This window comes from Protomyctophum bolini (genome assembly GCF_963924005.1).
Source record: "Protomyctophum bolini genome assembly, chromosome: 20".
Taxonomy (NCBI): Eukaryota; Metazoa; Chordata; class Actinopteri; order Myctophiformes; family Myctophidae; genus Protomyctophum; species Protomyctophum bolini.
In genome coordinates, this window is record NC_137881.1 from 10,662,438 (window position 1) to 10,689,547 (window position 27,110).

The 27,110-nt window shown below is 41.6% G+C and overlaps 1 protein-coding gene across 19 annotated transcripts in view; it reads left to right on the top strand.

Moving 5' to 3' along the window:
- The window catches only part of LOC308335689 (receptor-type tyrosine-protein phosphatase delta), a 313,079-nt gene that overhangs the window by 43,217 nt on the left and 242,752 nt on the right, over positions 1 to 27,110 (top strand). For all 19 annotated transcript variants that reach the window (XM_080792822.1, XM_080792824.1, XM_080792838.1 and 16 more), the window contains exon 4: positions 8,957 to 9,004. The gene's annotated coding sequence lies outside the window, so the exon portion shown is untranslated. The remainder of the gene's footprint in view (positions 1 to 8,956; positions 9,005 to 27,110) is intronic.

A 27,110-nucleotide genomic window follows, 5' to 3' on the forward strand; every position in this document is an offset into this window, starting at 1 on the left:
AGAAACGGTTCACTAGACTTTGCAGCTCAACTGGTGTCCTTTAAACTCCACTTGAGGGTACTACCAAATGGACCGATTTGCTCTAAAGTATTCAAATTCCTAAATTGCCTTTTTTGCTAGCCGTAAATCCATGTCCATGGCAGCACAGTGTTCAGAGTTCTCTCATAACATTAACGTTTGGAGAGAGAAAGGCGCTGTGAACGTCGCATGGTGATTAACACGCTGACCTTGAGGCTATCTTTTGACTCTTCCAGCATTTTGGCTTAATTCCCAAGCCTATCTACGTTTTTCATATAGCCCATAAGTCTTTGCATTTGTGTGCCCATAAGTTCCTCTTTCTCTCGCTGTGTTGCCAGTTTTGCAAGAGTGGCCAGGTCTATGAAAAATGCAAGCACAAATGAAAATAGCTGATATACAAGCTCACAGCGACACATTGTGAGGTTGTACATCTGTTATTTAAAAAACTCATTGAGAATACATCGATTTTGAATATTTTCTAACATTTTAATAAAAAAGGCACAACATATTTTTCAGATGGATGTCTGTGGACAATTACATATTAATCTGGGGTTCCTTGACGTGAAGAAATGTTGGAACCACTGGTTTAAACAACATTAGGAATCAAGCCCAAATAAGCAACTACTGTACACTTTAGAGTCAAGCCCCAAAAAACCAGCAACTACTAATAATGTATTTGCAAGTGACTTTACAGAAAAAACAAGTCAAATGTTGCTTATAATAAGCAGACATGGCAACACTGCCTGAAGGAAGCAAAGCACACACACAAGGAGCCCCAGTATCTTGGCAGGGAAAAAGCTGGATAAAAAAAAACATCCTTCCACATGCTGTAAATCAGTGGTTCCCAAGCTTTTTCTCAAGACCCAAACTAGTGAAAATTGCAGATCTACAAGCTCAGAATGAGTCGCTTCGTGCCATGTTGTGAGCTTGTATATGTAGACCGGTTATTTCCTCTACTAATTTATGGAATTTCTTAGATTCTTTTGTTTATTTCTTCATTAAATGAATGGGTAATTTCCTTGCGACCCACTGCTCTAGGAACCACTGCTTTAAATGGAATTTAGAGCAGTATTAATTATTATCATTGGTAACACCTGTAGGCCTATACCCTGGCCTACAATGTCAATATGGCTGCCATGGAAATCGTCTATGATGTGCTAATGTGCCAACATGAGCTCAGCAGCATTCATGAGAGTCAGAATCGATGCATATAAACATGCTAATGTGAGCCTGTACATCTTAAAATGCAAATTGAAAACATTCCTTCGGCTTATTGTAGTGAGGAAAACGGCTTTCCTTCATCCCTTTACTTTTGGCTACAATGATGTGTCTATCTTGTAACAACGCACAGCAATTGTGAATTGATTTGCAGGACATGTATAGCTACCATGTGTTGGCTTCTCACCAGGAATAACAACGAGAAGGAAAAGGAAAGGAACAGGTGTCGATCGATCGTGGATAGAAACAAGTTTTCCCCATTTTATTTTGATGTACCGCCATAGGAGCATTTGAAACATGACATTTCCATTCGAACCAGTCGAATAGAAAAGGAAATGTGAGTGAAACCATGACGAGGGTCTCCTAGACTTTCACTGTGAAACTAGCTGCCTTTTGTCATTAGCTGGGGCCACCATCAGGAGAATGCTGCATCACGATAGAGTTAGTGACCAACTATGGAGAAAAGTCTCCGTTCTCTTTTTTTGTAAATAAAAGAGACGCGTCTCATTAATGTGATGAATGGCCATTGCGATTCCCCGGGACCTCTGCGTCAAAAGCAACCTGCCCACCCCCAACACCACCACCACCCTTCCCCACTCCCTTCAGGCATCCCTCTTGTGGGCCATTCCGGGTGAAAGCAGAACGTTTAAACGTGCGGCACTAAGTGCTGATGCAAGCAGCACTGCCAGCCAAATGTTCGCTTTCCTTTTCTTTTTTCCCAGCTGTTGAGGCTCCCAAGGACCCATTTTACTGTTAACATCAAATCATTAAATTCACCCTTTTACTTCTCAGTCACTCAGAGAGAGGGAGAGAGAGGAGAGAGAGAGAGAGAGAGAGAGAGAGAGAGAGAGAGAGAGAGAGAGAGAGAGAGAGAGAGAGGTGACAGTAAAAAAAGGTCATTGTCAGCTGTGCAGGCTAAATAGGCCATGTTATTATTCAGCAGTGAGTAATTAGAATCAAATCTGTCATCAATCTGACAACTTAAATCCATGCTGTTGACCACAAAGGCACCTTATCAAGTGCAATTAGTGCTCATAATGGATGTGATCAATACATGTGATTTGGCTACTGTCACATGGTGAAGCACAGGACTATATAGAGACGATTTTTGCTGTATTCAAATTCAGTGACTTGTGGTATCAATCACCCCTGGGACATTCCCATTAGCGTTGTACACTGGATCAGAAGCTATTTTATGTAGACAGATTCTTAAGGTGGAATCTGAGCTTTGAGGCTTTCCAAATGGGTCCCTAATTAACAAATGTGTTCATTCTGCTGGATGGTTAATTACACCTTCAGGAAGAGTGGGCTTGGATTAACACAGCATGGCGTCCCTCTCCCACTACTCTGTGGGTGCTCAGATCAAATGTATTAACTTTAATGTTACATAAACCTATGTTGGAGGCTGCAGGCCCAACTCCTAGGCTCTATACTATAATTTTCAATTAGTTCACAGATCAAATGCTTGCATAATGTGCTGAATTTGAATTTTAACATTATCATATATTTAAAGAAATGTTGTACGTCTTGGTCACCCAGTTCCACTGGTTGCATGGAGAAAGCTTGTCTGTGTGCAACAACAACTAGAGTCTGACTCATATACTGTATTGGTCTAGTTCAGTGGTTCCCAAACTTTTTCATGTCAAGGACCTCCAAATGGACACTAATTGGCCTGCGGACCCCCCATTTGAAGAGATATGCCAGGGACCCCCATACGAGAAGATCATTTTACCATTAAGGAGTGATTCTCAATCCGTTTCATTACAAGGACCCCTAGTTTGACACGGCCCCTCATTTAATGGCATTTCTATCTCTGGGACCCCCAATTTATATTGTAAAATCAATGTTAATTTAACTCTACAAGTGTACAAATGGCCGTTTGGTTCCATTTGTACACTCCTATAAGAGTCCATTTAGTTCCAAACTACCATTTAGCTGCGGACCCCTGGAACTCCCTCAGCCACTGTCATTATTATTATTATTATTACAAAAATATTATTATTTTTATATATTTTTACGCTTTCAAACTGGCATCCCTATTTTGGGCATGCCATCATAGGTGAAAATGTTCAATTTCTTGAATTAATAATTCAGAAAAGGCTGATCTACAAGCTCACAACACTATAGCCTACAGTAGGACTGTCTCACAATAGCATAATGTGTGGTACAGTTACAGTATGTATACAGAGGCTACGCCATTATAGTTAATAATAAAATCCTGTTATGCAGAATATTAGTTTTTCTCCTGGAAATTAACTAGCGCTGGGACTATAGATTAAAAAATATCGAATTAATTACGGGTGCATGCTTTTGGTTAGACATAACCGATATCTCAAACCCTCACCCTAACCCTAACCTCCCACGGGGCAGCACACCTAAACCTAACCTTAAACCTTAACCCAATTTTTTTGTAAATTAAAACGGATTATGATATACGAGTGAATCAATGAGTGATTTATTACATTTAAAAAAATAATTTCCCATCCACTGGACCAAGTAGATATGAATGGTCTGATTCATGGCCTCCCATTGCGTGCGTTGGGGTTTGTTGTCTGTTGGTTAGTTAGCTATGATCGGTTTGTTGTCTGTTGGTTAGTTAGCTATGATCGGTTTGTTGTCTGTTGGTTAGTTAGCTATGGTCGGTACACCTGAAATTCGTCCAGTGAGCAAAAGCGAAGCACAATTAAAATGCGTTTTTTAATCTAAATGAATCCGTTAAAGTCCAGCCCTACCAGAAACAGTATTGTTGAGCTCTATTTCTATTAGCCTGAAATCCCCACTGATGTCATCGGCAGGGATAGCTTGGAACTACAGTATAGTCACAGCCTGCCTCTGATGAGACACAAAGGCTCTCCTGTAGTGGGGGCCCGTAGAGGTCAAGTGTTGCTTTAAAGGAGAATTCCATACTAAAAGGCTTTCTTACCTTTCTTTGTAGTCCCCACCAAAGAGGTCCAGGTGTTATTTTGTGCAAAAGCTCCTTATTGGCTATTTCCCCTACCATAAGCCCTAAATGAAATGCATTGAATGGAATGGGAATTGAATGGGGCTATGGGGTGTTGTGCTAATTCGCTTATTTCCATCGCTCAATTATTTTTTTGTATATACAGTATCCTCTCTTCATAATGTAAATAATATCCCAAGCGGCACACTTTACTACTTATTTCAATGGAAATAAGCAAATTAGCACAACACCCTATATAGCCCCATTCAATTCAATGCAATTCATTGAGAACTTATGGTAGGGGAAATAGCCAATAAGGAGTTTTTGCACAAATAAACACCTGGACCTCTTTGGTGGGGACGTAAAGACTACAAAGAAAGGTAAGAAAGCCTTCTAGCATGGAATTCTCCTTTAAAGATGTAACAAGAAATGCTGAACCACCAATGTAGAGAGAGAGAGAGAGAGAGAGAGAGAGAATGAATCTGCTTGGTAAACCATTCAAAGAAGTATGGAACAAAACATGGCACCAGATGGTATTCTCTCCAGTATGTTTAGTCTGTTGGGCCAAGGGTTGCCTTGATGTACAACAACAGAGTGGTGATTGGGTTAGTGCAGCGCAGTGCTTCTGAGATCTTTCATCCCTGTGCAACCCCAAGCAATTACACCATTCAGCTGTTTCTTTCACCACAGTGACTCCATTATTGTTTGAAGAGAACCTCTGCATCTGATGCGTGACACCTCGGGCTACAACGCTGCTAAAATGTCTAAAAATAACCCTCTCTATTCTCCTTTCACTGAAAGGAGAGAAGAAGAAGAAAAAAACTTTGGCCGTGTGCATTTTCATGTGATTGTCAGATACAGTGACAGCTCGGCAATGGATAATATATCCCGCGCTGGTCGTTGTTGAGAAATAACGTCCGACAGGATGATTAAACACCTAAAGGGGGTTATTTCTCAACAACGTCCAGCGAGGGCTTATCACACGGCTACTTAATAAATTCATAAATTGCTTACCGTAATCCAGTGTTGATTCTCTTCGACTAAAACTATGACGAATAAATGTTCGTCGACTCTCAGCATACTGTATAGAGCAGTTAGCCTAATAGTTTTAACAAAGCTATAAATGACAAATGATGCTATGAGAGTAAAAGAGTGAAAGTACGATTAAAAAAAGAAAAAAAGCACTCATTGAGTCTCATTCCTATAAACATTTCCCATCACATCACACCAAGTCTGTTATATCAGTTATTTTAGTCAATTTGTGGGCAAGTCATGGAATATTGGGGAATTTTGTGGGTCTATCTATGTATAGTGCATATCATTCACTAGCAGTTCTCCCAAACTATTACAATTCATACTGTATATCATTAACACATATGTTTTTCCTTTTTGCTCGCTTTGTTGATTCATACAGTATTGCATTTAAGGGTTGTTATGGTTATTATGATATTCCAGTGTCAATCATACTGCTGTGCTTGCCTGTGAATAAGCCTGCTGTCAGTGCATAATAGACACTTCACCATCTGCTACCTGAACTTACGCTGGTGAACATGCCAAGACAATTTACATTTCACGAGCTTTGGTTGCAACACGACAAACACACAAGACTGAGTCCGTGACAGAAACACTAAATGGAACTTGGATGCATATGCAACTCTCATAGAGCTGTCAAACATGTGACACTAGGAGCCCTTTTGCAACCACGCAAATGGTGTCATCAAGCGTGCTGTTTGTTTGAAGTCAATATCTGCCTACGCTGTCTACTGCTCACCATGAGCCAGTCTTGTCTAAAATGGTCCAAATTCCATAACTTGATCAAATTCAGTTACATAATGTGACCGAGCATGTTATGTTTATTTAGTCGTGGAAATGTACATTTGTATTTGTGACAGCGAATGTCTAGAAAACATGAGTGTTGCCGAAAGCATTGGTGGTCTCTCTCCTCGTCAGCTTGCCCTGTGTTGCCTGTCTCCCTCCTCCCTAGTCCCTCCCATCTCACACAGTCTCTCTCTCTCTCTCTCTCTCTCTCTCTCTCTCTCTCTCTCTCTCTCACTCTCTCATCTCACTCTCTCTCTCCCTCCCTCTCCCTCTCTCTCTCTCAGTGCCAATGTGCTGGTGTTACATTATTAGCCTGCCTGTCGTTTCTGGGTTATTGGATTGAGGCGTCCAGTCCAGTCAGAGTACCCGCTACAGACAGACCCACAGACAGATAGGCCCCGTCCAGCTGCCATGACTTTAATTCCATATAGTAGTTTTAATATTAAGGTTGTTGTCACTAGCCATTGAGAGCTATAGAAATCACACCTGTGTGAAGTTAGTGGTGCAACTCCGTGTGGGGGTCCCCGGGGGTCCCCGGAACTTCCTGACCCACAGGAACACGCCCAGGGGGCCGGGCCGGTTCCGGCGAGCCGCACCACTTAAATGCATCTCACAATGTCCACAGTGTCCAGGTTCTGTATCGGTCATCAATGTCCAGATTGTCCACATACAGTAAACGCATCCCACAGAACATCCCAACAAAAACTAAAAGCTAAATAAAATATGATTAGTTATTTAGTGTCTGAGAGGTCTTTCTGACCCATTTTGAGATTGTGAAGTTGATTATCTTTGCCCATGAAGCTCTCAGAAGGTTCCTATTCCATGGCTTTTCCTAAATATTCGATTCAAATCATCTCTTTTTTGTAAATCTTTTTCTTCTGAAACATTTTCTAAATATGAATGTAGGCATACTTATACTCTCTGCCTGTTCGTTTTCGGACAAACTGACCCCTGTCACCCTTTCTCCCCCACGGGAGTGAACTTCACACCTCCAGACAGCCCATTGTTGAAGTAGTCGATATTTAAAAGACAATAATGTCTCTACCCCACTGCAGGTGTCAAAGCGCCTGGAGCTCCAAGGGGAGACAGTAGCCAATAACACTGCAGGAAAAAAGGTCTTTTTGAACCTGAAGTCAGCTTGGGTACCTGGTCTTACTACAGTCAGGGACGCCACATCACATTTATTGAGTTTTCCAGAGACGTGACATCAATGAAAAGCTATTATTACTTCTGAAGACGTTCTGTGGCTGGAGCAGGATGATGAGACTTTCAATATCAAAAGAGAGAAGAACAAACTCTGTTCATCATGAAGACGGGAAAGTAATTAAATCTGCCAGCCAGGCTTTTCTTTATAATCAGCTAGTGCTAACATCTCTCACATGGCGGGATATGGGAGCCATCTGGCAAAGTAGCCGTGCATGACATGGTACACCCAAGAGATATGTTTGATTCTCCCACTTCTATTAGTTCAGCCAACGCCACCTATACACCCATGATCCAATGTTCCAGACACTGAGTGAGATACAGGTTGGAGGGCTTTGAGTTATACGCTTATTTGGGCACTGTTATGTGCACTACAGTGCTCACTGTGGAACCTGCATTGTGCAATTAAAAAAATTATGAAGCAGGATTCTGCGCTGTACAGAAGAGAGCAAGAAACAATAGGACACAATAACAGTGTGGCTAGACTGTGGCCATGCAGGGACCTGCAGAGAGTGTTAGAGCTACAAGGCAGATCTACAAGCTCACAACGCGTCGCGCTGTAACGTGTTGAGCTTGTAGATCAGCTATTTTCGGGGGCGCCGAGAAATTACAGACTTATCGTGTTGCAGCTTTCCGTCCTAATCCGTGTTAGGACGCGTAGATAGACATACATGTATACAATACATACTACATACTATACATACATACTGTACATATGAACACAGGGGACCCCCTGAACGTCCCATTTCAAGGTTTCAAAAATGTATAATAACCTTTTGAAAATAGCAGATCTATACCATCTCACAATGCATACTGTACATTGAAACATTATCTGTAACTAAACACGAAGGCATGAAGTGTCCTTTTTATTTGTTTGCGCTGGTATTCCTTGATAGTCTTCCTGACAGCTGCTATAAATGTTGTACTAACATGTAACGACCTGTTTAAAGAGGGACAGTAGTGAAGTCAGGCCTCCGATGTGCTTGCTCCAGTTTTTCTGCTAGCATGGCAAAAATGGTTAGTTTTACTATGCTCTACTGTGTGTGTGCGTGCGTGCATGCGTGCGTGGCAGCCACATGCTACACAAAGGGCTGTCTGTTTTTTGTGTGTGCCCTCCTGCTCATCCTCAAACCCCACTGCATGGCACAAGTAGTTCATAAGGAAGCAAATGTTCTCCTCCTTATGGTGGGTCAGACCACAACCGCCTAGCTCTTCTAGGCGGTCTGTTCTGGTGCTGACTTTCACCACCACAACATGATGCTTTTGCCTCAAGGGCCTGATATCCTGTCGTGTTGACAATGAGTCAAGAGAATCGTGGCTCATGGTGGAACTCACTTTAACTTTGTCAAACTGGAAGTTTGGATTGCTTTAGCAGAAGGGCTGTTGTACTATGCCAGCATGGAATTTCACTGTACAGTAGGTATTTTTGGACTTTTTGTCACTTTTTGGACTTTTTATCCAAACAGTGTATTCTCTTGGGAACAGCCCCAGTCTGTTTTATTTCACTAAACAGTCATTTGAAATTAATATCAGATGTGCATGTTTATTCTTCTGTGAGTAGGAGCCATTTAGTGCTGGTGCCATCTGGGGCACAATTCCCATCACTTTACTTTTTTTTTGCCAATTTGCTCCCGGGAGCCCTTGAGCCCTTGTCTTCATTAAGGGAGTTCCTCATTGATCAATCACTGTCAGTCTGGCTGCTCTGTAATTGTGCTGTGGACTAATCATGACTGACGTCTCATCCTCTCTCTGTCACAGGTCTCAGGAGAGAGAATGTTCCATGACTTTCACACCTTCAACCTCAAGGTAAGGCTCTCCAAGGCTTTAACTACTGCCTTTAATGGTCTGTCGTCAGAGCTGCCTGGGCTTATGAAGTGCCATCACTTGATTTGAATGATATGTACAGAGGGAGGGTGGGCAGGCGAGTGGTGAGACATATGCAATGTTTGTAAAGACTTCAGTCCAGGTAATAAGGGGATATCAGTATCACTTCCCTGTATCCAAAATAGAATGTGGTATAATGGAACCAAAACCTATAGTAGCGTCAAGTAAGGCTCCAAACATTAGCAGATAAAATATTGGAAAATAACAGAAACTATTGATCGTCCAAGAGAGTCCACCTCACGTGATCATGGGAATTAATTGTGCATTTTGCAGTGCCAACCAAACGTGGGAGGCTCACAGAATTTGGATGAGAAAATGTTTGGAGACGTGGGCAAAGACAGGTTGTCCGTTCTTCAGCGAGGATTTAATCTCCCCAACTCTGCTGCTATTCATATGGTTACATGTCTTGGAAGATATACATTTGTTTTCACAATATGACAAGCCTTTCCTCCATCGCAGCTGTCTAATGAACGAGAGAGTATATATATAAACCAGCTTGTTGTTGTTATTTGCGGTCGCCATATCAATCAAGTCCTCAGCTCGTGGGTCCACGAGCTGTACCATCCAGATTTCAATGTAAATACCTATCGGGTTTGAAGTGATCAGGGTGGCCCTGATGAGTCTGTGAACAGTTGGGAAGGTTTAAGATTGAATATTTAAACAGTCAGACACATCTGGACAAGACGGAAACAATTTATTCCATAACTTTGAATTGCATTTGGTGGCGTGGTTCTGCTCCCTCGACGGTCTGTAGAACAATCAGTGCAAGCCTGACACAGACAATGAGATCACAACCTCCCCTGGAGCAGAGCCTAAATATACACATTTTATTACATGTGCATGATAATAGACACAGGGCAGAAACTATAAAGATAACACGGCAATGAAAATAACATGACACGATGCATATGAACCCGCACTGAATGACATGCTGACATAGAGAAGACCTACATGCTACTAAAGGACGAGACTGGGGAGGTGGAGGGAGTCTGTCCACTGTCGAGCTGTCATTGTGGCAGCGGTGAGATATGTGTAGTGAGTGAGTGAGACGGTTGCCTTCATTTAGAGCACGGCCGTATATTATGATTGGACCGGCTTGGAGACCGGATGGACTCCCTCGCCTGCCTGAAGCATAATGCTCCATATATTCTATTCTATATTGTTCTGTTGAGTTCTGTTCGAGACTCTCTCACCAATAACCCCCTCACCTATTGTAGGCAGGATGGGGAATTGAACATCTAACCGACGTGACAACTAAGCCCTGAGACTACTTTCGTAGCCCTGTTCTCTAATGATATTTTATACTTTATTATACGTGGTGTTGTGCAATGTGTTGTGAAAGTAGCCGATCTACAAGCCCACAATGTGCAGTGATGTGACTGTAACACCCGGGAATCAAACCTGGGTCTCCCGTGTGGAAAGCCAACATCTTAACCACTGAGCCAAAGGAATATCCCCATGACTCGGAGGAGATATTAGACTTTTAAGAGATCAGGCTGAGGTTGCAGCCACTGTGCAACACGACGATGATGCATTGTTTGCTTATTTATAGTGACATGCCCAAAATTGGGACACTAGGGTTCAAATGGTTATGGTTTGCAACAAAGTTCCAAAGTACATTATATGTGATTTTGAAAATAAGGTAGAACTAATACAGAACTTTCAACAATGGACTATTTAAAGGAAAGCAAAGTGGAAATATGTTGTTCAGTTAATATCATGATTCAGTAAGCACCCGGGGTTAACACTGTAACCAAACTGGATTTTTTCCTTTTGCATTTGATTAATTTCATTTCATATGAAGGAGAGGACGAGAGCTAAAATGAGGTAGCACTTGCTGAGATTGTTATTCTGAAATGTGTGATTCTGAAAACTGTAATTCTGTGAAATTAAGGCTTCAAAGTTTAGGAATTTCACACTTCCTCATCTTGAGGGAAAAGTAATTTCAGCTTTGAATGTTACCCAACAAATGAATAATGGTGAATACATCAACACCACCAAAACCATATTAAAATGTAATATCCAACTACCATGCACCTTCATCTGTCTTGACAGTTGAGCAGCTGCTCTCTCTCTCTTTCTGTTGTTTTACAAGAATTTAATCAAATGTAACATATAACAATATATTTACTTCTGCCTGACCCCTCTCCCAGAAATCACTGCCTTTGTATACATGAGCTCAAAGTGAGAAATTCACAGCCAATTTCAGTTCGAACATTTAGGTAAAGGTAAATGATAGATAATAATAACTTTGATATTCTAAGGGCCGTATTTTGGAGATTGACGTGAGGCATGCAGTGAATGGACAGACAGATTGACGTGAGGCATGCAGTGAATGGGTAAATAGATTGACGTGAGGCATGCAGTGAATGGACAGACAGATTGACGTGAGGCATGCAGTGAATGGGTAAATTGGCAGTTTCTGTAGGCATGTTTTCCCGCCCGCCTGTGTGGGATTTTGGGAACTCGCCGTGCATTGGCGTGGGAGGAGAGGTGCACTAAGGGTGTGTCGTCATGTAAATCAGAAATGCACTGTATGTTGGCATCAACCAGGACCAACTTTATCAGGTCTACTGGCATAGAGTGGGGTGGTGCACACACGCGCTTGTAGCCAGATAAAAAGTCTTGCAGGCAGCATATGTGTGGAGGTTGGACATGGAGCTACAGCAAGTTGAAAAGCTTTGCCATCACTTGGGATTGGATGCACAGCTCCCATTTCACTAGGACATACATTTTTGAAGGCAATTACAGACAAACGGCATGGAATATCAAAACCGTGTTTGATGCTGCTATGATGTTATCATTTGATTAATTTATTTCTCTACATTTTGGTATGAATAAAAACAACTTTCTGCGACACAGACACTGCTAAGTGAAGTGTCTTCTTCTGGGGGGCTACACTGGGTATGTAACCGTACCGTGGGCGGAACTAGCCGGGTTCCATTGATTATAGTGGCAGACTGGCAGGACTCTGCTCCGCGGACAGAGCGCAGCCAACAGTGTCGCCCGGCCCTACCTCTGCGTGTCTGCGCCTCCCGCAATCATAGCTAATTTAATATGAATATTATTGATACATGATACATCACATGACTCCCGCGCCCCGCGTTGACCACACCACATACTGTAAGAGCCCATTGTTGGCTTGTCATGCCAGCTGCTCATGCACACGTGCACACACGCACCTGCACGCATGTGTGAACAGTAACACACGCACATGCCTTTCTTTGATCAATCTGTCTGTATCTGAATGTAACCAGACATAATATAAACCCCCTGACTTTTTGATTTATTTAATTCAATGAATCAATTTAGCATAAAATATTAACATTGGTCTGGTTCCCAACTTCCCATAGCAACGTCCCACCGTTCCAACTATGGGATTGGAAATGTATTCACAGTGCAAAGCAGTGGAAGAGAGGATTTTCAAACCGTCATAACTCAGATTCTAAGATCGCTGTCCTCGGTGGATTCCATCCACATTTCGGATTTAATTTGTGCCTTTGTGTGTGGGAACAGCGTGAGCGTGTATGCTGGCCCCTGGAGCTGTGGTTTATGCTAACAGCTAGCGGTAGAGTTACAGTTACACCAAAAGGTGTTCCCGTCCAGAATGTGTTGACACAATAATGTCACATGGCCCCTCTATTCCACGTGACAGATTCCCCTAAATTCACCCACTGTAGTTGACACATTGTGGCAAATGTTTTGACTTTCACATCAAAGGAGCTTTATGATGAAACAGGGCCATTATCTCTATAGGCCTATAACATCCTCCTCTGTCTGTCTCCATCGTGTACAATTAACACCGACACAAAATCTGGATTAGATTTTTTTTTTGTATGTATATGACGTTTCTTGACGTTCTCAGTGAAATCTTGCCAGAGACAGTCTGTGTGAGACTGACGTGTTAAGCCATTTATTCACATACTGGTTCTTTGCAGGGATTAGCTGGAGTGTTTTTAACAGTAGAGCCAAACCCCATAAATGACATTAGAGCTATTTCCCCCATGCTGTGCATCTCTACATATTTAACATTGCTGTCAGGCAGAAACCTTGTCTCTCCATATATCAACTTGTGAAGTGAAAAATGAATATGCATAATGAAAATTGTCCAAACAGTAACAGTAGGATAGCAGGGTAGCTTCGGCCTGGCGGAGACAAAGATAAACCAGTCAAATACAGTGCAGTACAGCTGGAGAGAGAGAGTACATAAGTGTCACATATTATCAATGCCATTGTCTCTCAAATTGACAGTAGATCAAGCCAAGACATTGTGTACTGTACCAGCCAACATGGACAGCAGTCTTTCAATAGTCAAGTTGGTCAATCCTTACTGTAATCCCAAAACTCTTTTCAGCCAGATCAGTTGTCTGGCTCCATTTAGCGTGCTCATTAAAGCGGGAGAGGTTGCTCAAGGTTGCATTTTTTCCATGTTATGAATACAGTACGTGGCACAGAATTTGCTGGGCATGTGAAATTGAAGATTTCCCTCGCTTGTAAAACACTGAAAGCCTGTTTGTGATGGATGTAGCGTGATGGAATGTGATGTAGCCACAATTGATTTACTCCTCCTTGTAGGGCGTTAAGTCTCAGCTGTAAAAGGTGAGCATTCAGCGCTAGAACCCACAGACACATTTCAAAGGAAAATGCAGAATATGACGAACAAAAAAGGAAAAGAAGAAGGAGGATACCATCTGTTTAAACATTCTTTACTTCTCGTTGCTTCCATCTGGCTGAGTAGGTATTAAGAAACTGCTTTGATCAACAACAATGTGGCTTGACAAAACCAGTTAGCGGGAGTTGGGCTTTCAAATCAGGGCACCTATCACTCACAGGATGACCCTATGACCGTTCCATTGGAACACTTACAGCAAAATGACCACATGCAGCTCAGCCCCTCAAGCACCTCCTCAGTTTTCTGCTGCATAAGGAGAACTAATGTTTAGCTGCATGTCATGTCATATTTTTTTCTCTGCACAAACAATGGCTATACCAATGATTGATCCATTGATTTCCTCGTAACATTCCATGAATGGCATAATTTCTGTGCAGCTGGCGTTAGACGCATGCAAATCCATCCCCACCGATACTCTCCATTGCCTCCTACAATTATCCACTGAAAGGGGAACAGCAGGGAAATGTATTATTTCCATTCTCTAACAAAGTTGCGGCTAGTGACTTTCCCATGTGTCACATTGATCCAGAGAAATGAGACGGGGTTTTGTGCCGCCTCAACAAAATTCCAATTATGGTTTGAAATGGATGGCATAACAATGACATGTATAAGATTTACTTGCTGTATATTTCCAAAATTACAACACTTCTTGTATTGATTATTTTCCTACACAAAAAACGCTAAAAATGTTATGCTTGTCAATTTCAAAACAAACAAAAACACATGATTCTGTGTGCAAAAAAGGCCTTACAATCAGTCAGTTTCTAAAAGTATTTCCTGACTAAAAGTTTGCGAGCATTGGCATTCACTGTCATGGTGTCATGTAGATTGAGGTTTAAAATTTAAAATGCAATCAAGCACAATCACCGTGAGCAATCAGTTCCTCTTCATTTCACCTGTGCAAGCCCCCTGCCACAACCAGCCCATTAAAGAGAGCGTCTTATCATGCCCAGATTACGTTTTTACCTTGATTAACATCTATAGCCTGAGATTAGAACGCCCTGAGTGTGTCCTTTTTAACCACATGAATGAACCCTAGCGTGCCTATTCTGGGTACATCAAACATTCAGCAAAAGTAGGCGAACATTCATTGAAAATAGGAGAACATTCAACATTTGTCGAACAGTTATCTGCAAGTCTGCAACGATATTTGTTGTAGAGGGAAAACAGAGTCCCTGGGTTCCCCCTGGGAGACTCCAGTCAATGACAACATAGGTTTGATTGGTTAAAATGTAACAGTAGGCTGTTTGTCTTTAGGTTTGATTGGTTAAAATGGAACAGTAGGCTATTTGTCTTTATTTTTTGGACAAGCTTTACTTTTCTTTACTTGAAGTCACTCACTGAATGGTTACAGTAGTCTTAAGTGTGTTGGCTGTATGACGTTTGCAGATCTGTAACTATATACTGTATGATCATATGATGTCGTCTATCTCAAAGCACAAAGCAACGACAATGCACACGGCTAGCCTAAACTCTGCTCACCAGTTAGTCTGCAATATGGTCTCTCATTGATAATACAAATCACATGATAGCAGATCACACATAGATATTACATATAGCATTATATGTGGAAAATTGTTTCTGTAATTATACAGAAAGCCTTTCAACAACGTAGTATTGAAACAAGAGATCAAACTAATGGTAATACATTCAGTAGAGTTAATTAACGGAGTACAGAGCTTGATTAGATTGTCTCTTTATAGCAATATTACCACGGCCACGCATGGTTTGCATTGAGCGTGTCTACTTATTTAATCAGACAATCACACTATTGACTGTCTCTGCATAAGCCCACGGTATGCGTGCAGACACTTCACAACGTCCACAACCTATGTGTCATATTGTAATGCATGCTAATTCAGTCGTCACTTTAACGACAACAAACCCGCAGCAGCAAAATAGTCTTATCAAGAGCCGTGCTACTTCCTCTGTTTATAGCCACAGGAAATCTAGCGTCAGCTGAGGCCATTTGTGGGCTGCCAAACCCAGCACACGCACGCACGCACGCACGCACACACACACACACACACACACACACACACACACACACACACACACACACACACACACACACACACACACACACACACACACACACACACACACACACACACACACACACACAGAGGCCATATTCCATACATAAAGCACCATATCCCTGCTCATAGAGGCATGGAGAAGTGAGAACAGTACTGTCCTGATTCATCCCCAGACACATGTGTCCAATACCCTTAAAACTGTGATCCTTTAGCTGGGGAAATAGGTCAGCCATGAATACCTGACTTCTTCCATCTCAGAAAATCCCTGGGTACGTCATTAATTAGGAGACCATAGTCTGAGGGAAGTGCATTTAGTTGGTGCTCTACTCCCCCACACATGTAGACTTTCAAATGTGTCTCACTTTTGATGAGGTTGTTGTTGTTGTTGTTGTTGTGTGTTGGAAAGAAGGGGAAAAAATCAAAACAAACGTTTGTACTGAGCACTGGAGGGCACAGTGATGCCAAGTTGGCTACCTTTTAGACTCTGAATCACCGAGATTGCACCACCATGATTGCTTAATTAAACGCTCGTCAGTGTAATGACTTTGCTTGAGAGGGAATTAAATGTCTAAACGCTGCAGAGTCTGCGTTGAGCCGGAGAGAAATCGATGGGACATGGTGCTGGAACCCAAGGTGTTTTCCGACTTGTTTAGGGTGAGCCTTTTCTGTATTGATGCAGTCCGTCATTCGCTGTGTGCCAAAACCCCATTCTTCTTTGTCTCGCGGCATTGATTAGTGGCGTCCGACTAGTGTGCTTACTTTGTGCTTTGCTGAGAGAATCTCGCAAGAGGATTTATAACAGCTGCCTCACCACTCACTGATCTATGTAATGTTGGGTTTCTTTTCATTGACGCTGACACAATGTACTAATTTAACTTATACTACAATCCCACACGTTTAACTCACTTATACTAGTAGTATCCTTGAATTACTAGTAGTATCCTTAAATTACTTGAACAGAATTAACTTTTTTTTACCCATTATGCTCATAATACTGTAACCACTTAACCACATGAACCCGAGCATCCCTCCCTACTGAACATTTGCAGAGAATAGCAGATCTATAAACTCACAACGCATAGCAATGTGGCATGTGGTGAGCATGTAGAACGGCTATTTTTGTAAAAAAAAAAAGATAGATCCCTGGTGCATCCCGGTCAATAAGTACCGTATTGTGCCACATATAAGACGACTCTGATTATAATCAGACCCCCATTTTTCAAGAATCCTTTGTGGAAAAAGAACACTGAATGTCAAATAATCTAGTCCCTGATTATAACGACCCCGTTTTTTTTAGGATATTTCCATTGAAAAAAAGAACTTATATTCAGTCTTATATTCCGGCCAAAAGGGTATATGGATTTATTGGTTAACACACTTTGACTTTGATGGTCAGAAATGGCCAGTTCCCTGGTATATTTTAGAAGACTTTATACCCTGAAGTATAAAGGGTGAATGTAAAAATAAAAAACAATACCCAGAGACCACATGGAAACGTTCATAGAAGACAACTAATCTCACTAATATTTGAATGAACCCAAGACCTTCAGAAAGAGCTGAAGGAACGACTACCCAAAAATTACAAGCGATTATCAAAGTGCTCCTGGCTATAGACAACTGTAATCCTCCAGATGTTGCCAAACTCTCTGAAACATGAGAGGCAGAATTAGATCTCTCAAACAATATCGGCTTGTCTGCCTCTATAAACCCCGAGCATTTAAGTCACAAAATTAAGTTGACCCCCCCCCCCCATCAGAAAGCTTAAGGACATGTAACAAAGCCAGAGTCAGTCATATTGCTGCATATGCTTAGGTCTCATCTCCCACAGTACTGTATGTGTAATAAGTTCCCACTCTGACAAGACCACTGGGGCTAATAAGGGTTTTTATCTGCTTTTGATATTAGATATTAGCACCTCATCAAAGTTAAAGCCAGCGGTGGACTTTCCCTTTTCTTTTTTTTTAATCCAAATGTACATTAGCCTAACAATGTCCCAGAAAGAAACCTTATCAAATTCGAATTACAGTATGTCTGAGCTGAATGGCCAGAAGCAGCCCGTTAGACATGACCGTAGCAAAATGCAATTCCAACAAAAAAGTAAGTCTACAGAATTAACATTTTAAAATAATAATAATATTAATAATAAATAAACGTTGAGCTCATAGCTCATTGGGGCGGCTGTGGCTCAGGAGGTAGAGCAGGTCGTCCAATGATCCCTGGGTCGGCGGTTTGAATCCCGGCTCCTCCTGTCCACATCTCGAAGTGTCCTTGGGCAAGACACTGCGGGGGGGACATGCTAGATGTACAACTTGGTGCAACAGCATTATACTGTCCTCTGTTCGAACTTGTGTATACTGACATTTTGAACGGGATGAACAATGAACACCATGTTCAAAGCCTAATACAGAGAATATATACTTATTTTGTTACCGTATGTGAATTTCTCTGTAAATGTCGTTCAAGGTAAAGCCTGTATTTGGTGTTAGAGTGCAAAGGTTTTAGAATTCTTATCATCCCCTCGTGGCATCTTTTGTCAGGTTGTATGAAAAAAAGAAGATGAAATATTAACTGGAAAATATAGCTCCGAGAGATAGAAAATAAATTACTTCAGCGTGTGGCGAGGAAAAGAAGATTGTGAGATTTATCAAGTTGAGATGGAAATGCCTACTAAATCTGTGCCCCTACCTTGAAAAATTAAAGAGAAATCAAATGCCTCGAAGCAATCAGTGTTTGTGCATGCAACTGTGTGTGTGTGTGTGTGTGTGTGTGTGTGTGTGTGTGTGTGTGTGTGTGTGTGTGTGTGTGTGTGTGTGTGTGTGTGTGTGTGTGTGTGTGTGTGTGTGTGTGTGTGTGTGTGTGTGTGTGTGTGTGTGTGTGTGTGCGTGCGTGTGCGTGCACGAGTAGGTGCATGTGTGTGTGCATGTTGATGTGTGGGTGTCTTCCCTAACAATCAATTGATGAATTGTTAAACATCCTCCTCATTCCAAGTCATATAAATGAGTAGTTACAGTGGCCATTCAACACCTGTTTTTGATGAATGACAAAAGCTATTATATGTCAAAATATATCAAAAATCTGAATCTGCTGTTAAAGTTTAGTCCCAACGTTGTACTCTGTAGCCCAGCTGTCCTCATGTGTCTCTTAACACTCAACAGAATGCTGAGTGAAACAGTCTGACTGGCAAAATCTATAATTGTACAGATAAGTGGACATGTTAGCTAGATAAAGGTTAAACTATCAGGGATATGTTCCCCGTCCGTCTAAAGCCAATTTTACACATTCGGCTGGAGCAATAGTGGGTAGTAAGGGGAAAAAAATACTGGCGAGTCAATATTGATTGATCCGGAGCCTTAGCAATTACCTCCATGTGCAGAAGACCATGTTAAGGTCACTATTATCTTAACTCATTTTACGGGTCAGTGGGCTGGCTTTCACTGAAATAAATTAATGGGGTAAACATGTTACCTCACCTTGATAAGATTTACGGCAAAGCGCTACATCGGTTTGCATATACACTAGGTGCAAGCTATAGCACCTGTAATGACCCTTGATATTTTGTCAAAAGCTGATTCATTTAGGTCATAAAATGTGGCAAGAGAAATAACCCTGACCATGATAATGTCACAGAATGTCATCTGATAAATACGCTGGATGTATTGAATTGCATTATGTATTTTATTATATTAAAGTGTACTAGCATACAGTACATACTTTTTATTGTGCTTTATGGTTTTTATTAGTGATTCAGACTTTTTGTAAGGCAGCAACATAATAATCATTAAATCTTCGTCATCTAATTTGTCACTAAATAGGAAGATTTGTTGTATTATTAAAGCTCTGTGCAGATGAATACCTTTATATACAGCAGGCTACTATTTGGCCTGTTTGGCAACTGTCACCATTAGCAAACTCATGGCAGAAGGAACTAATCATGTTCAACATGGCCGCCACTGTAGCTGCACTACCAGCCTTTCGTTGGATAACCTCGTCCAGCAACAGATCTGTGCTTACATAATGTATAACAACACGCCAAAATGAACATAATGCCCAAGGGTGTTGGTAATAAATTCAGTTTTTCAACCTTATCTCCATGTTTTTACCAATAGGATCAATGCAGATAAGTCCATCAACGCTCTCTGTATCGTTGAATCAGGACATTTTCTCTATCACTGGGGCAACACCCGTTATGGCTCAATAACCAAGCACTAGGAATTGCCATTGTCATTGTCACAATTGCCATTGTCCGATTAGTTTTATACTTACACCCATTTTAAACCATATCTTCATGTATTATTTGGTCCTTACAATGCTCATTATAAGATGGCACTGTTTTTCTGTCTACTCAGGCTGCATTAAATTGGTGGGCTGTGGACAGTTCAAAAACCTGCCTACCAAGGACATAATTAATGAGCATTCCAAGATAATAGAAACTACTGCCTTTCTCTTACTGGAAAGTTGGCATGAAATAGAAGCCATCGTTCTTGAATAAAAAATAAACGTTTGGCCTGACAGCGTGTCGCGTGTTCGAGTCCTGCTCATGACAACCTCTCCCCGTCTCTCTCTCTTTCCTGTCCATCTTCACTTGATACTATCAATAAAAGCAGAAAATCCCAAAAAACGAATCTTAAAAAAAAGAAAGTACTTAAGTCCGTCTCTGGGTTTTACAACATTGAACCACTTAAAAGTATTAACAAGAGCGTATGACTAAATAATAACTACCTTGCTCCATTGGAAGACATTCCTTTTTTGCCTGAAAAGTTACAGTTTTGGACATTCTGTACAAGGTTTCGACCCAACAGTGAGAAAGGCTCACATTTCAAACTTCAACTCAATGAGGACAACATACGCTAGTTACATTTCCACTTGTTAATTTACAGTAGCACAAAGTGTGAGGTGTATTCTCTCATATTCTGGATATGCTCATATACTTACCCTTTGATGTAGCATTCTCAGTGCCCGGCAAACATTCCATCAGTGTTGCATGCATCTGAATTCGACCCTGGCCTTCGGGGCTGGCCTGGAAACAGCTCTCTTATTTTCTTAAAACCCCAAATAAATTCAATTTCCAATTGCAATGATCTCCTTAATGAAAAATCAATGCCTCTCCCTGAGTGCCGGGGCTCCCATGGGGGCCCGTCGGAAAGATGAATTCATCAGTGGGCCGGAGACTGCACCCTGGGGGATGCCGGCGCATGTGATCAAACAGAATGCTACAGAGTGTGTCCAACCAATCCTCCATTATTACCCAACGTGTGTGCTTAATGTTAGCCCACGGAGGAGGGATGACAGTATTGATCTAATGAAAGTGCTATTTATATTCTCACAAATCCTCTCACCAGTGATTACAAAGGCACTTCACTGGTCAGCCCACTCTCAGTTTGGTGGGCGTATAAGCTTTACAGTATATTTGCCTCGTATCTGTGGTGTTATTCGCACATGCTGGATTAGATCTTTATTACCGCAGGACATGTCCTTTCATAGTGGATAAAGAGCTATCAAATATAGACTGTCTACTGAGATGTTTAAATTCATAGTAGCACAGTGTTGCTGAATAGTGTAGCCTAAAGTAGCAGCATTGATGCAGACTTAAGGAAGACATTTTTGCCATGGGCGCACAAATTCGGTTTAACCCATTTAGACCTGACCTGAAAAAACCTCTGTTTCTATGTCAGTGGTTCTCAAACTATTTCATGTCAAGCACCGCAAAAATTATATGTAATCGGCCTCCGACCCCCATCTGAAAATATGTAGTTCCAGGGACCTCCCAGAAGCAAACTTTCTCTGTGAAAGCATGTATTCAAAGATTTGCGACACATATTCACGATTTTTCAAAATTAGCAGATCTACAAGCTTGTAGTGGCACTCTATGCCGCACTATGAGCTTGTAGGTCTGCTATTTTTCAATAGCTAAAGTATAACATAATGCTTAAAACACCAAAAGGGGTTACCGCCCAAAATCGGTTAAATCATTACGAGAGCTTTATGTCAGCAAAAGAGAAATCGCCGCTATTAACTTGTCATTTGTGTTCTGCGACTCATGAAATGAAACACAAGCATAAATCAAGGAGAACATTTTTGAGACAAAACCTCCAGTCCAGGTACTATTTATTATTGACGTGGCAGTGCCTCAATCCCACTGCATATTGCATTGTCGGGCCATGCTCCTGTGAACAGTTCATAATGTTGCAGCTTGGGTTATTAATAACGCCACCACCTTGTCAGCAGCTAACCCTCCGATAAGGGGGACACAAGGTTGTTGTCACGGCGTATGGTTAACAGTGGTATAGATAAGCCCTAATCCCCACTAGGCCTTGGTGTAATGCATATAAAAACGAAGGGGAACACTGTGCGTGCGTGCGTGCATCCGTGCGTGCGTGCATCCGTGCGTGCGTGCACGGTCCATGGGATAAAACAGCAGAGCGGCAGAAACACACGAAGCTAATAGAACGCCATAGCTTGTTCGAAATGCAGATCATAATTTGTGGCAATATGTTCGTTATTCCACATGTGTAGCTGGCTTATAGCCTTCACTTCCACCAAGGGAAGCTTACACGACTTGACAAGCATGAATATGGCAATGCACAGTGCTCAGAAATGAACTCTGAATTGGATAAGACACTGGAAATATAACACATTATGCTAGTTCCTGGTATAAAAGGTGAACCTTCACGGGCCAGTAAAGGATTGTTTGCATGCGGCTTTCATTCTTTCAGATAATAATCCTGGGACTGACATTGTGATCATTTATATAAGGTAATGGAGAGATAATAAGTACTGAAAATAGGCTTGACATGTCTTGCTTGAATTGCGTGTAATCGCTTAAAAACAGACAACATAAAAAACAAACATCCCTATACACTGTTCAGAGCTGATAAATTAGATACGGAACTAATGTCTTTACAGGTTTATTTTAGATCAGCTTCTATGATTTAGATGTATCATGTTCCACATGTATGCTCACAACAGCCCTGTGGCACTCTATAACGCTTTTTCTAGTTTGTTTTTAAAACACTCAGTTTTAATTTAGCTCTAAATAAGTGAACACATCCTTGCTTTCCTCTCGGGAGTGAAAAAAAACCACGCAGTAGCCAGAAGGGAGTCCTAATTTATGGAATCCACCGCAGATAGCAGATCTCTGTTCATTCCAGCCTCCACCGTGCGAGAGCCTCCCACTAATGTGACTCCACTGTCCATAAGCAGACAGTGAGTGATTAGTGCTCCTCTGCCGTTGACATCATTTGCATTTTAATAGACCATAATTACAACTCGTGGGGAAAATAAATTGCAGTTTGAAGAATGTTTGAATTAGTCCAACTCTCCGTCCCTCCTTGCGCAGATAGCGGGAGGCATATGTCCTACAGGAGCCGTTTGAATGGTTAATAACACGTATTACCCAAATGCAGGAGTGGCGAGCACTGCTGAGCAGAGCAGGGGTGCTTTAGTTCCGGCTTCAGAATGAAAAGAAAAAAAGACAATTCTGCCATTCGTACCGTCACTCGTGGCATAAACAATAACAATTTATTTTAAATAAATGAAACCATTTTCAAGCATTTGCAGTCTGGAGCCATATATGTCTGATTTATACAGTTGTGCATTGTGCTGCTGCACACTGAAAATAGCAGATCTATAAGCTCATAACACATTGTTGTGTAAGGCATTGTGAGCTTGTTGATCTGCTATTTCCGGTGATCAACACTGGCACACAACTAAGTAGTGGTTCCCCATTTCCCAACCTTGAAAACCTCTGCCAGAGCAGACCCATCTGAACAGTGGTCAAATGGGTGGGCTGCGTGCATTTTCAGAGCTGGCTTGGATCAGTATATACTTTATGTTCCTATTTATCCGTATCACAACAAAAACAGATTTATCGGGTGACTTTTTATAAAAAAAAGTAATACTGAATAATGAGTAATATGCTGACGGGCTCATGGGTCAACTCAACCGAGCAAGACCTGAGGAAGGCACTTGCATGGAGGTCCCTGAACGGCATGACCGGTGTATGGAACTCCAACCTCCCCCGTCAAATCAAACTCAGCTTCTTTTAAGCAACGGTGAAGTCTGTTCTTCTATATGGCAGTGAATGCTGGACCCTGAAGCCAACCCTGCAGAAGTCTACACTACTTGCTACACCAGAATGTTAAGTGCAGTACTTCAGCAAGAGTGTTACCAACAAGATTCTGTATTGAGGGAATATCAAGGGTGAACCAAAACATAGCAGCCAGGAGAATGAGACTAGTCCCTGTTGAGCACTGAGCCCTTTTAACCAGCTGAAGCGCGTTGGACTTATCTTTGTGAAAGAAATAAAATGTAATTTTATGTCATCAACCAAGTCTTAATGATTTTACCAATGACTTGCGGGCCCACTTGCAATATCCTCTCGGCCCACCAGCGGGGCCCCGGCCCACAGCTTGGGAAAGGCTGAATGAGTCTTTGCAGCGCTGTCTGTCACCGTGCTGCAAGCCCATCTCCGTGCAGCAGGCAGACTCTTTCTGTTCCTCATTAACCGCTGTGATAATTGCAGCTTGTCCATTTCATTTCATGTGGTCCGTCTTATCGCCGCAACTCACCTGCAGAGATGTGACACGTTTCCCTGGGATTTGCAGAGGGGGACGTCTAACCTCACAGTCAAAGCCCATGTGACCCCGTAAGCAAGAGTGACAACACAATAATACTCCCTGCTCCTAATCTTTCATTGGTGGATTATCAGATTAGAGGCACCAGTTGTTTATGGGCTCGGTGACTATCGAAAAAGTTGATCTGTCAAGTTTATCTTACTTGTCGCGTCAAGGCGGCATTGGGCCATACCGTCGGCTGAGGATGGAAGATAAGACAGACATAGTTAAATGGAACCTCCAGAAAATGAGAAAAGGCATTCTATTTATTTATTTTTTTCTCTAGCGACACGTTTTATCTGGCTTGAGAAATGGACCTCACCAAAAGCTTTACCAGCGCTGTTTTGGATTCACTTGATTTCCTTGACCCCCTGGTGTGTCAGAACTGTTTTTTCTTTTCCCATGGAGATATCAGGAATCATCTGACAGTTTAAGACGCAAGTTAGTCGTGATTCACACGTTCTGAAAGCAATGTCGTCATTCTGACCAGCGATCCAGCCCCTTTCAACTCAGGGCTTTGTTGTGTTACAAAACCTCAAATGATAGAGGTCTCTCATCACAATCTGTTGTTATAACAACGTAACGTGACTTGAGAACCAGAAATCAGTTGACATTTGGGTGTGGATATTTTCAGCCCAACTGGTTCTCTTCCTTCACAGAGCATTGATTTTGTTTTGAAGGTTGTGGCCTAGCTCTCTCTGAATGTGACTGTCAGAAGATAATGTGAATACTAGTAAGAGGTGAGAAGACTGTGAATCTAGCTTTATCGGATTTGCAGTGCAAATGTTTTGGCATTTGCCCTGGGGGTACATTGTATTTGCAATTACTCCAGAGATAGTTTTAATAATTAAGAGTTGAATTATAATAAGATGAGGCGAAAAGCCACAGTTAGAATTAAGCCTAGCTAGCATGTCAACTGGAACTAGCACTTTTCTATTGTACCCTTCATACAGACGGAGCATGTTCTTCTGACCTTAGGCTATTCATCAGTCTAGATGAGTTATTTTCCATCATTAAGTTGCCTGTTGCAGCATACATAAAAAAGATACATAAATTCTAAAACACTAACTCTTCACAGTATGGAATGCTGACATAACACCAGTCGGATTGTTATGCCAGGAACAAAAAAACTATTAATTGAATCTATAGCCTGCAGGAACGCGGAAAGTGCAGGAGCTCTTTTAATGTCAGACATTAATTATGTTAAGATTTCCATAGGCCTATAGGAAAATTCAAGTATGTAGGTAGGTATATTAATAACCTGTAAATTATCCCCTGAGATTATGTTTGTTGTTGAGATTGGTAACTTTCCCAAGTAGCCTGGTACAGTGCACTGCCGGATCAAATGTAAAATGTTTTATTCTACGTTGTAAAAGCCTGAGCTTGCTGGAAATGGGAAAAGCAACCTGCAGAAGACATGCAACGGTTTGTTTTTTTTCAGCAGGAAAATAAATACCAGACGACAAAAGATAGACGCAGCATATCATAGTTATGATTCATCCAGATGCTAGTTTGAGTGTTGGGACAGTGCCCAATGTCAAACAGCTCTTTATATTTGTGGATAGGACCAGCAGAGAGTCGATCCTCCTGAAGGGATAACAATATTTTCTCCCCTTTCTCTTCTGTCCCATTCTCATCTTATTTATGTCACTCCACGGTGGTTTGTCACTCCCTGCCAGCATGATTATTCACCTGGCGAGCATATTATTCTGGCAAATACCACTGCTATATTTCTTTCATATATTTTATGCCAGAGGTTTGAGGAGAGTGTGCTGAATCCCATTTCCCAAAATAGTGGGTAGTTATATGGTTTCCCCAGATTGCATTGTCGCTGTGAGCTGCATTTTGTCAATGTGCGTGACTTGCAAGTGTAAAGCAGAATAATGTGCTTGCATTGTGGGTGAAATGTCCCATCTATAATTAGGCCAAAAATCACATTGGCTTCTAGAGTACAGTACTCTAGAAGCCAATGTAGAGTACAGTACCACTCTGTAAAAGTAGAGTTAAATTAAATCGACATTTAGGATTTTTGCCTTGTATATTCTTTGATGAAGTCACTTTTGACTCATTAGTCCAAGAGTGTGTTCAGCATTCATCTTGTTCATCAGCAAAAATATGTTTTGCATAATTGTGACAGAACACAGAAAATGTGATTCAGGAAATTGTAATTTATTAGCGATAGCGCCGCTCCAGACCGCTCCGGCCCACTTTCACCCCTGGTGATAGGGACATTATTTGTTCATTAAACACTTGAAACATAGCATCCCTATTCTAGGGGGAACATTAGCCGAAAATAGCCAATCTACAAGCTTGCAACGCGTCGTAGGCCCTTCCGTGCAATGTGACCCTAACCCTGAAACAAGTTTGACAACCCTGGTTTAGACTAGAGGGATCACGTACACAGCCAAAGGTCAAGTTTACAAAGTATTGAGGGTGTGGTTAGATGTATGAAAACCACACATTTAATGTGTAGTGGGGGTCCCTGCTTCATCTCTCTCTCAGCTAAGGGGTCTTATGGCCTGGGAGAAGTCCTGCATGTGGAAAGAACACATGTGTGCCTCAACACATGAATACATAATACTCACCCATGCAGATTCTAAGAGATGCAAGTTTTCTCATAGGATTGAAATGGTTAACTCATTGTTTTGTTTTGCTCTCCTGTACAGTGTGGAGCTGTGGGATGACATCTATTTGCTGCGCTGGGT